The sequence below is a fragment of the Capricornis sumatraensis genome, chromosome 5, assembly GCF_032405125.1.
Source record: "Capricornis sumatraensis isolate serow.1 chromosome 5, serow.2, whole genome shotgun sequence".
Taxonomy (NCBI): Eukaryota; Metazoa; Chordata; class Mammalia; order Artiodactyla; family Bovidae; genus Capricornis; species Capricornis sumatraensis.
Genome location: NC_091073.1, coordinates 44,027,100 through 44,038,769, shown reverse-complemented (window position 1 = coordinate 44,038,769; position 11,670 = coordinate 44,027,100).

The window sequence follows — 11,670 nt, the reverse complement described above, 5'->3', positions numbered from 1 at the left end:
CCACAATATACCTCCATAGTCTGAGCACTGTGATATATAAATGTTATTTTAAAAAAGAAAACTGTTAAATGAAATTACAATATAAAATTAACATTGATTTTTTACTTTACTCATTAAATTGATACAAAAACAATTATTAAAAAAACAAGCAAACATTATTTGTTTCTTCCCCCATGCCTTTCCACTTTCAAATGGTTTCATTTAAAATATCATTCTTTGGGGAAACTATTTGTATTTATGTTATACAGCATTTTCTTCCAGGTAACATTAATTTTTATATGTTAGATATATTTTTATTATTCTCTTCTCTCCCTGATTATCCAATGAAATTCATTATTCAAAAAAAGGTCATGTTTCTAAAAATACCAGTCTATATGGTAAAAATACCATTGTATGTTAATTGCTTAAGTTTTTGCCATATGATCACTCAGCTTCATTTACAGGATATTGGTCTCTCAATGGCTACATGTTAGGGAAAATCTGGGGCTCTTCTAGAATTCAGTTGAGGGAAAGAACACTGAGATCTTGACCCTGTTCCAAAACCGATCCAGTGGCCCTCCCAGTTTGATATCACTGGGGTAAAAATTCATTTTTCCATATCATAGAGCTGGACATTGTCCTGAGAATGTGAAATAGTTATAGATTATCTAAATGACTTATTGGAACTGGCTATTGGCTGGAAAAAAATATGGATTAAAGGCAGTTTTTAGCAGTAGAGTGAAATGTATGTTTAGAAATACTTTTGTGTTGTCTAGAAAAGGGTAAACAACAGTTCTCCACTTATATTTTTCCTTAATAGCAGTATTCTGTTTTATTTGCAATTTAAATGATAAATAGAAAACATGACCACTTTACTATTACCTCAGTCAAGCATATATGCTAGTGTATGGGCTGTCAATTCAGTTGTGTCAGACTCTGTGTGACCCTATGGACTATCGCTTACCATGCTGTTCTGTCCATAGGGATTCTCCACGCAAGAATACTGGAGTGGGTTGCCATGCCCTCCTGCAGGAGAATTGTTCCAACCCAGGGATCAAACACATATCTCTTACATCTCCTGCACTGGCAGGTGGGTGTTTTACCACTGTCTCCACCTGGGCAGCCATATATACGTGTGTGTGTGTGTGTGTGTGTGTGTGTGTGTATGGGAGTTTTAATGAAAGAATAAAAGAATAGCTCAAACTGAATAGATAATTTTACACTACATTTAATTAAGATTTGCTACATCTCTATATTTTTTTCTGAAAGTTGTACTGTTTTAATGTTATAAAAGCCCTCTTGATTAGGAACATTGCATATTATCATGAAATATCATCCCTTCTTTTTAATTTGTTGATCACTGCTGGAATACCTATCTTGGGTTCAAGCACAGTTTTTTGTGTTTTATGATATGATGACTTAATACCTTTGTCTATTTTAAAATACTGTTCAGAATACTTCTGTCTAAAATTTCATATGTATTCAGTTCAGTTCAGTTTAGTTCAATCGGTCAGTTGTGTCCGACTCTTTGCGACCCCATGAATCGCAGCTCGCCAGGCCTCCCTGTCCATCAGCAACTCCCAGAGTTCACTCAAACTCATGTCCATTGAGTTGGTGATGCCATCCAGCCATCTCATCCTCTGTCGTCCCCTTCTCCTCCTGCCCCCAGTCCCTCCCAGCATCAGGATCTTTTCCAATGAGTCAACTCTTCACATGAGGTGGCCAAAGTACTAGAATTTCAGCTTTAGCATCATTCCTTCCAAAGAACACCCAGGGCTGATCTCCTTTAGAATGGACTGGTTGGATCTCCTGGGACTCTCAGGAGTCTTCTCCACCACCACAGTTCAAAAGCATTGATTCTTCAGCACTCAGCCTTCTTCACAGTCCAGCTCTCACATCTATATATGACCACTGGAAAAACCATAGCCTTGACTAGACGGACCTTTGTTGGCAAAGTAATGTCTCTGCTTTTCAATATGCTATCTAGATTAGCATACACATTTTTATATTAAACCCAGCTCATCTTTCTCCAATTTTATTAACATAAAATTGTGTAAGTTATACAATGTGTTGGCTTGATACACTCATATATTACAAGCCAGGTATCACTATGGAGTTAGCTAACACCTCCTATCATTTATTTTGTGTGGTGAGAAATTTTAAATATACCATCTTAGCAGTTTTCAAGTATATAATACTGTTTTCTATGTATAGTATCATTCATCTGCAAACAGTGAGTATTTTACTTCTTCTCTTCCAACCTGGATTTCTTTTTTTTTTTTTTTTAATTTCTTTTTCTTTTCTGATTGCTGTGGCTAGGAATTCCAAAACTATGTTGAATAATAGTGGCAAGAGTGGGCACCCTGTCTTGTTCCTGACCTTACAGGAAATGCTTTCAGTTTTTCACCATCGAGAATAATGTTTCTCATGGGTTTATCATATATGGCCTTTATTATGCTGAGGTAGGTTCCTTCTATGCATATTTTTGAAGAGTTTTTTTTATCATAAATGTATGCTGAATCTTCTTGAAAGCTTTTTCTGCATCTATTCAGATAATCATATAATTTTTATCTTTCAGTTTGTTACTATGGTATGTAACATTGATTGATTTGCATGCATTGACGAATCCTTGCATCCTGGACATAAACCTGACTTGGTAATGGTATGTGATCATTTTAATGCGTTGCTGGATTCTGTTTGCTAGAATTTTGTTGAGGATATTTTCATTTATGCTCATCAATGATCTTAGCCTGTGATTTTCTTTTTTGTGATGTTTTTATCTGGTTTTGGTATCAGAGTGATGGTAGACATGTAGAATGAGTTTGGAAGTGTTCCTTCCTCTGCTATTTTTTGGAAGAGTTTGAGAAGAATGAGCATTAGTGCTTCTCTAAATATTTGATAGAATTCACCTGCACTGTTTTCTCTCAGTTGCATGGAATATCTTTTTCCATCTCCTCACTTTGGGCCTATGTGTGTCTTCAGGCTGAAGTTAGTCTCCCGTAGGTCGAATGTAGTTGAATCTTGCTTTAAAAAAAAAAAAAATCCAGTGATTCTGTGCCTTTGATTGGAGAATTCAATCCATTTACATTTAGAGTTTAGAGTAACTATTTATATATAGTGAAAGTGTTAGTCACTCAGTCATGTCCAACCCTTTGTAACCCCGTGGACTGTAGCCAGCCAGGCTCCTCTACCCATGGAATTCTCCAGGCAAGAACACTGGAGTGGATAGCCATTCCCTTCTCCAGGAGATCTTCCTAACCCAGGAATCAAACCCATCCCTTTTATGCTTTGATGTCACAATTGACCTCTTTTTATATTGTATAGTTATTAACATTATGTTGTTATAATTATTATAATATTCTTGGAACTTATAAAGTTAGTGTCCTGTGAATTAATTTTTTTCATAGAATGTTTGTGTTCTATATTTCATGTGTACTAAGAATAAATTAAGATAGATTTTAGGGTTTCTGAATCTATTTATATAACTTTCATTTATTCATAAAAATGTATGTGTACCCTTTTAAAATCAAAAATTCAAAAAGACCCAGTTGGTACTTTAATGTTACAAATGTAGTGAGAGCGAAGGTAAATGACACTTTAATGAGTATCTGTGCTACGGTAATCTCCAAAGAACACAGATGTTGAAAGTCAATCTTCCATGCTCCATGAAAATGAAAATAACTTGATTTTAGGAATTTCCAATCAGAGTATACTTGTGACATCATTTTCTTTTACACTAAATTTAGAAAGCCATATTGAAATATATGATACCAAAAGACTACAGTGATTAATTCATAAACAATAGTTTCCTTTCATAAATGGTCGTATGGGCCTATGTGAAATTGATAGGTTCTGCATCTGATAAATGGTGACTAAGACTGAGCAAGCAATTTAGAAGATCTTGATTCAATAAAATTGAATAATCTTGAGGAAGTTAAAACTTCTTATAGCAACTCAATGTTAGAACACAAAAAGCATGGTCATTAAATCAAAGAACATTTTTTTAATTCATTTAATAAATCTTTAACAAATATATTGGAATCTACAGAAAATCAAAGTCCCTATTACTTTCAGCACAAAGAATTACTTAAAATTCAATGTGTCAGGAGCCATGATCTAAAACATATAAAGTAGTTCCTAATAAATGAAATTAAAAAAAAAACCTCAAAATGATAATTGAGTAGATAAACAATAGACTTATTTTATGACTCATCTCATTAATTGGTGATTAATGCCTAAATCTGTGCAAATTAAACTTTGGACAAAATAAGAATAAATTAGTAAGCCCATCAGCCAATTAGTAGTAATCTTAGCATATTCATCATATCTTTTCTTATATCCTTTGCCTCTAAATACACAGGAGCTTATATCCTTGATGTATGTGATCATTTTGTAATATATACATATATCAAATCATTATGTTTTACCTTTGAAACTAAAATAATGTTTTACATAATCTGTATCTCAAAAAGTAGAGGAAAAGAGGAGGTACACAGTTGTTAGTTCATAGTACTTTCATAAGCCAGGCATGCACACCAACCACTTACTTAATTTGGGCTCAGTCTTTTTTCCTGAAAGTAATTCTCTGCAGCATGTGGCTCTGCCTTGTTTGTGTTCACATTTGAGTTTGATACTCACAGCATTATAAGCATATAAAGAACACAATTTCTTTTATATTGTATTTATCCCCTCAGGGCAGACTGGTGTAATTCCTTTAAAAACATCTCTTTAATGCATGATTCATAATTCAGTCCCTTAGACAAAACTTGTAACTCCAAACATCTTCCACTTAAGTCTTTCACTATTTTAGGTTTCATAACTTTGAGACTGCTGTATGAAAAGCCCTTAGAACTCTTACTCTAACAGTATCTGCAAAGTCTAACTCTAAGATTGTTAGAAGACCTTATGACTTTCTGAAACATCTACAAGAAAGCACCTTAAATCTCTCTGGACCTCAACGAAGAATTTTTCTCTCAAACGTTGCCTTCATTTCTACTCTGAGGCCATGTTTTTTTCGACAATACTCCAGCTTTTATTTTATTTATTTATTTTTTCAATCCTTTCTTACTTTGAGTTCCATTTACAGGCTAGAAAGACTGTCAAAGAAAAGAATTTTTTTTTTCCTTGAGCTTCCAATAACATTTTCCTCAGTTTCTTTCAATCTTCCATAGACAGGCTCTTTAAGGACTGGTGGGAGTCCATATGTTTACTCCCTAAATCAGCATGTCATAGGTTTATGAAACTCTCCAAATTTTTGGCTCTGTGCCCAAATTATGGTCTGGTTATCTACCTTTTAAATGTCAAATCACCAAAACACAATCATTTTATTTTGCTTATGGTATCATGGGTTAAGATTTAAAATAGAATGGGGTGAGGATAGCTTGCCCCTGAGTCATAATATTTTTAATCTCAACTGGAAAAGCCAGAACAACTGGCAGTAACTCAAATGGCTGGAGGTTGAAATGATTTGGAGGCTTCTTCGCTCAGTTATCTGGCTCCTGGACTGGGAAGACCCAGTGCATAGGCTTAGCTGAAAGTGTTGAACAGACTTCTCCCTTTGGTTTGGCTTATTCATGTCATGGACTTTTCCGGGTAGTCAGATTTCTTATGTGAATACGTGTTTCTAAGAGTGAGTGTTGCAGCAAGAGGTGAAAACCATGTAGTCTTTTATTACCAAACTTGGAAAATCTCATAGAATTATATTTCTGTTATATTCTTATGGATCAGGAAAAACAGACACAAAAGAAAAATTTAGAATCCACCTCTCCATAAGAGAATTATCACAGAATCTGGGACTCTGTTCTAAAGCAAACATAATAATATATAAATAATAAGCAAATAACAATGACTGTTATCTTTGGTAATATGAAATAAATATTTTTAAAAGTTCTGTATATTAATTCTGAATTTGCTTCATATATAGACTCTAATATAGATTTCTTGTATAAATATCCATTTTAAGGTGGATATTTAGTTTGCATTTGGTTGGAATGGGTTATGAAATACATTTTTTAATTCTAAATTGATGAAAATGTGAATATCTAGAATAAAAGTAACTTAAATAGAATCATATAAATTATAAGTTGTATAGACTGACAAATTTATCAGAGAACAAATTAACTTTAAAACTTCAAAAGTTTGCAAAAGATATTGCCTTTTATTTTTATTAATTTTTCCAACAATTAAAGTATATTTTCTTTTCTCATACTAAGTTATTCAACAGTAAGTTATTTTATATTATATTGACAATTGAAAAAATAGAAATTTTGAAAAATAAATTTTGGACAAAAGTAACTGTTTCACACCAGTTTTATAGTTGAAATGTCTTATTGAGGCATTGGAGAACTAGAATTTCAAGGTATAATACAGAATAGAAAATAAGAATAACAAGAATTTTCTCCTCTCCTCACAGCAAATTTTTATTCTGAAAGCTAAAAGTGAGAAGCTGAATAGCTAAGCATTTCTTTCAGTAGAATTTAGACCTTCTAAATAAGAAGATACTAGTAAATTTAGCAAGTTTTCAGATAAGACCCTTAAACTACATGACAGGAGTCAGAGTATAATGCAATAGAAATTTACCAGATTTCACAAGGTCTAAGGCCCAGATTTGAAAAATTTTGCTAAATAGAAGATATAATCACAAAATAGGAAACATAAAAAATGAACTCACTGCAAAATTAAAAATTGAAAAAATGAATAACTTAAATTAAGAAATTGATAGATGAGATTATATAAAGTTGAAGAGACTGAGTGAATGGGAAGAAAAAGCAGAAGAATATATCCATCCTATAGTCACAGATGAATGTAAGCATGGAAATTACATGTGAAAAAAAAATATAGAAGAGAGTTTTTAAAAATAATACTATATGTGTAATTGTTTTTACAAAGGAGGAGAAAGGATAGAATTGTAAAGAAACAGTATTGCAAGAGATAATGGCCAAGAATATTCCAAAGAAGAAAAAAGATAACAAGCCACAGATTGAACCTGTACTACATCAACCCAAATAAAGTAACTATAAAGAAAATCATATCTAATTTCATTACATAAAACTCACATACATTAACTTAAAACCTAGATACAAAGAGAAAAATTTTAAGCAATCAGAAAAAAAGACATATTATCCTCAAAAGAGCAACCAAAAGTCTAATCAGTAACTTCTTAATAAGAATATTGGACACTACAGTAAAATGCAATTATTGTATTTTTAAAATATACTTCTAAATCAGAGATATATATCCATGAAGCTTCTAAAAGAAAATGCAAGAAAATAACTTCATGGATTTTTTGTAGACATTTTTATAGGTTACAGAAACACAACAATGAAAAAATTTTAACTTCATCAAAATTACAAATTTCTATTCATGAACAGATACCATTAAGAAGTGAGTTGACAAGATATGTCATTAGAAAATGTTCATTATATGTTAATCTTTCAAAGAAATTTTAAGAACAATACATCATAAATGCTAATAGTAAGTAATAAAAAAAGACAAGAAGCACATCTAAAATTGGTAGAAGTCTTGAATACACACTTTATAAAAGATTTTTGAGTGGCCAAAAATTCATTAAAAAGTGTGATAACAATTTAGGTATCAGGTAGATGTAAATTAAAAACACAATGAGATTCTATTTAACACATTGAAAAGCCCCTCCCCCCCAAAAATCCAAAACAATAAAGAAATCTGACATTTCCAAATGATGGAAGATGTGAAGCTGCTAGAGCATACATACCTCGTGTGGGAGTTAAATTTGAAACATCTTTGAAAGCCTGATCTGCAGCTTCCTATAAACTTAAGCACATGGAATTTTCTGGTGGCAGAGTGGTAAAGAATCCCCCTGCCAATGCAGGAAACACCGGTTCAATCCCTGACCCAGGAAGATCCACTGGAGAATGAAATGACAACCCACTCCAGGATTCTTGCCTGGGGAACCGCATGGATACAGTCCATGTGGTCGCAGAGAGTAGGACACAACTTACCAACTGAACAACAATAGCAATTAAGTTAAGCACACATTTGCCAATGACCCAACAATCCTTTCCTGGGTATTTACCCAACAAAAATATATTTCCACACAAACACCTTTTATAAAAGGTAATAATGGTCTTATTCATGATAGCCATAAACTGGGAAGAACCTAAATGTCCATTATTAGATAACAGATAAATTGTGACATATTCATATAGTGGAATAAGACTATGTGCTAAAGAAGGAATAAACTACTCATATATTCAGTAACATGGATGCATTTGAATGACATTACATTACGAGAAAGAAGGCAAAGGTCAAAGGATATATTCTATATCATTCCATTTATATAAAGTCCTAGAACAGGTAAAGTTAATCCAAGGAGACAGAAATAAGAAATTTGTTGTATCCCAGGAAGGAAGTAGGAGTTATCAGGGATTGCTAGGAAAGGACACAAAGGAATACAAAGTTGGGTATATAATGTTATTAAAATTCAAGGAACTTAACACTAAAGATATAGACATTTTATTATGTATATGTTTTACCTTATTAATTAAACAAAAATGACATAAACATTTTGTACTCTTTAATCATTAAAGATACTGAATAAGAAATTACTCCACCTCCAACAAAATAAATTCCAATTTACACACTCTCAACAAAAATAAGAGTAACACATAATAGCTTGGTTTAAGACTATCTTAATACCAAACCTGACAAAGACAATGTAAGAAAATGCAAGTTCCAGTCAATCTCTCTCATAAACATAGGTTTTAAAAATCTTAATGTAACATTGGCAATTCAAATTAAATTAATTGTGTGTGTGTGTGTGCATGCACACTTATGTATGTGTATGAAACCACAATCAATTTGGATTTATCCTAGGAATACAAGTTTATTTTTAAAGTTCATTAATATAATTTACTGTATTACACAGATACAAAAAGAAAGTTCATATTTTATGTGCAAAAAAGGAATTGATAATATTCATTCATTTCATAATAATGTAAACCAGAAAAATAAAGGAACTTTCTTCAAAACTCCATGCCAAACATATACCTGATGATGAATTTTAATTAATTACTTACTAAATTATTAACAATGAAATCTTTCTGTTTGAGTTTGGGAATTCTCCAGGTCAGAGTACTGGAATGGATAGCCTTTCCCTTCTCAATCTTCTCAACCCAGGGATCAAACCGAGGCTTCCAACATTGCAGGTGGATTCTTTACCAGCTGAGCCACAAGGGAAGCCCAAGAATACTGCAGTGCGTAGCCTATTCCTTCTCCAGGGGATCTTCCTGACCGAGGAATCGAACTGGGGTCTTCCACATTGCAAGCGGTTTCTTTACCAACTGAGCTATCAGGGAAGCCTCCCTTGGGAATGAAGCAATACTATATCATATCATTGCTTCTATTTAACATTTTTCTTGAGGTGGTTTCTATCCACTGCAATATATCAAATAAAATAAATAATCAAAAAGAAATATAATTGTTATTTCAGATGGCATGAATTTGCATGAGATAATCTATACTGAATTATTCAAATAAATACATAAATTGAGTGAGTTTGCACTGTGGAAAAGTTAATGTATTTACATAAACCAACACAATTAGATGCTGAAAAAAATGTTTAAAGGTTTATTAACCATTACAACAAAAAGCATAAGGTACCTAGAATGAATCTAACCAATGTTTCATAAGAGTCCATAGAGAAAATGACAAATCACAGGGATATTGAACTGCAAAAAGTCAAAAGTAAAGAAAAAATATTAAAGGAAGGAAATTAGAGGATTTAGTCTACATTATATCTAGTGTTACTATAAAGCTGTAATAAGTAATATTTTGTTATCTTGTTAAAATATTAGATAGCTAAGACAATGCAGTATTATAGAACCCAGAAATAGATGCAAATAAAACAAAAGTAGACAGAAGAACAGCAGGGGGAAGGGTAATATTTTCAATAAACAACCTAAAAATCTGTTAATTAATAGAAAATATTAATAAATTATATGTATTCACATAATGAAATATTTTACAATACAGTTGTTCTCAGAGGGTAGTTGGGGAAACCCTAATGGGCCCTGAGGTTCTTGCAGGTGTTTTACAAAGGCAAAACTGTTTTCATAATAATGCTATGATGTTATTTGATCTTCGCTTCTGTACTCTCTCAAGTATTCAGAATCAGATTCCACTTACATGAAGTCTGAAACCAGGCAAAATTAGTATAAAGTGGCAAAAGTAAAGTATTTGTTGTATCTAGGGGTGGAAGGGGCTTCCCTGAAAGCTCAGCTGCTAAAGAATCTACCTGCAATGCAGGAGACCCCAGTTCAATTCCTGGGTGATGAGATCCCCTGGAGAAGGGATAGGCTACCCACTCCAGTATTCTTGGGGTCTTCCCTGGTGATTCAGATGGTAAAGAATCTGACCACAATGCAGGATATCTGGGTTCAGTCCCTGGGTTGGGAAGATCCCTGGAGGAGGGCATGGCAACTCACTCCAGTATTCTTGCCTGAAGAATTCCGTGGACAGATGAGTCTGGCGGGCTACAGTCCATGGGGCTGCAAAGAGTCGGACATGACTGAGCGACTGTGCACAAGCACAGGGGTGGAAGAATGGGGGGTCTGAGGGTGAGAGTTTCAGTTCCACACTCTAATATACCTTTAAGAAATTACCACTTGTAGAGCTTTTCTGTTGTGTCAAAGTTAAATATATGCACAATTACTGAAAAAGATATTTAAACATCCTTTCCTTTTCAAGTACATACTTGCGTGAAATTACATGTCCTTCAAAATATTCAACTGAATAGCATATAGCAAAAAAAATGCAGAAACTGATATAAAAATCTAACTTGCCTCTACTGATACACTTATTAAGGAATTTTGGAAGATGTGAAACAGTGACACACTTCCTATATTTTTGTTTAGAAAAAGATAGTTATTTTACATAAAAATATAGTTATTTTGCACTATTTATATTACCTTTAATGATTTTATTAATGCTATATTAAATATTTTATGTTTTATTTTCAATTTTAATACATTGATGGATATGTATCTGTTTGTGATGTGATGATCTGCTCTGTACACTTATGACATGTGTACTTTTATATCTGTATACTGTATTTAATTGTTATTCAGTCCCTAAGCCATGTCCCACTTTTTGCGACCCCATGAGCTGCAGCACAGCAAGTCTCCCTGTCCTTCACTATCTTGTGGAGTTTGCTCAGATTCATCTCTATTGACACGGTGATGCCATCCAAACATCTTTTCCTCTGTCATCTCCTTCTCCTCCTGCTCTCAATCTTTCCCATTATCAGGGTCTTCTCCAATAAGTCAGCTCTTCGCCTTAGGTGACCAAAGTATTTTAACTTCAGGTTCAGGACCATTTCTTCAAAGAATATTTAGGGTTGATTTCCTTTAGGATTCACTGGTTTGATCTCTGCTTTCCAAGGAACTCTCAAGAGTCTTTTCCACCACCCCAGTTCAAAAGTATCAGTTCTTTGGTGCTCAGCCTTCTTTATGGTCCAATTCTCACATTTGTTCCTGACTACTTGACTACTGGAAAAACCATAGATTTGAATATAGGGACCTTTGTTGGTAAAGTGATGTCTCTGCTTTTGAATACGCTGTCTAGGTTTGTCTTAACTTTCCTTCCAAGGAGCAAGTATCTTTTAATTTTATGACTACAATCACTGTATGCAGTGATTTTGGAGCCCAAGGGCGG